The sequence below is a fragment of the Micropterus salmoides genome, unplaced genomic scaffold (genome assembly GCF_014851395.1).
Source record: "Micropterus salmoides isolate LMB-PRFRI ecotype aquatic unplaced genomic scaffold, ASM1485139v1 Ms_hic_scaffold_1, whole genome shotgun sequence".
Taxonomy (NCBI): Eukaryota; Metazoa; Chordata; class Actinopteri; order Centrarchiformes; family Centrarchidae; genus Micropterus; species Micropterus salmoides.
In genome coordinates, this window is record NW_024040040.1 from 3154726 (window position 1) to 3155136 (window position 411).

The window sequence follows — 411 nt, forward strand, 5'->3', positions numbered from 1 at the left end:
AGATGGATAACTCTATATATTGGTATCTTGTAACATAGTGTACACAGAAATCTTACTTCAACAAGACAAAATAATTGACAAAAACAAAAAACAAGCAATATTCATAAGAGGCCTTTAGACATATAACAAAGAAAAATACACAGCTCAAAGAAAATAAGGGGACACTTAATCATCACATTATAACATAACTTCAGTTAAACTTTGGGGATGTTAATCTGTCCAGAAGCTAAAGCCATTATAGATCAGTGCACTGCAGGGGCAACAGAAAGATAATCCCCCAAAAGGGAATGGTTCAAGAGTGCAATGTGGGGTTCAGTACCTCGCCCAAGGATACTTTGACATGCAGCCTGGGGGATCCAACCACCTCAAGACTGTTCTGCCTACTTGAGCAGCTTTCCCTGCAACACTCCA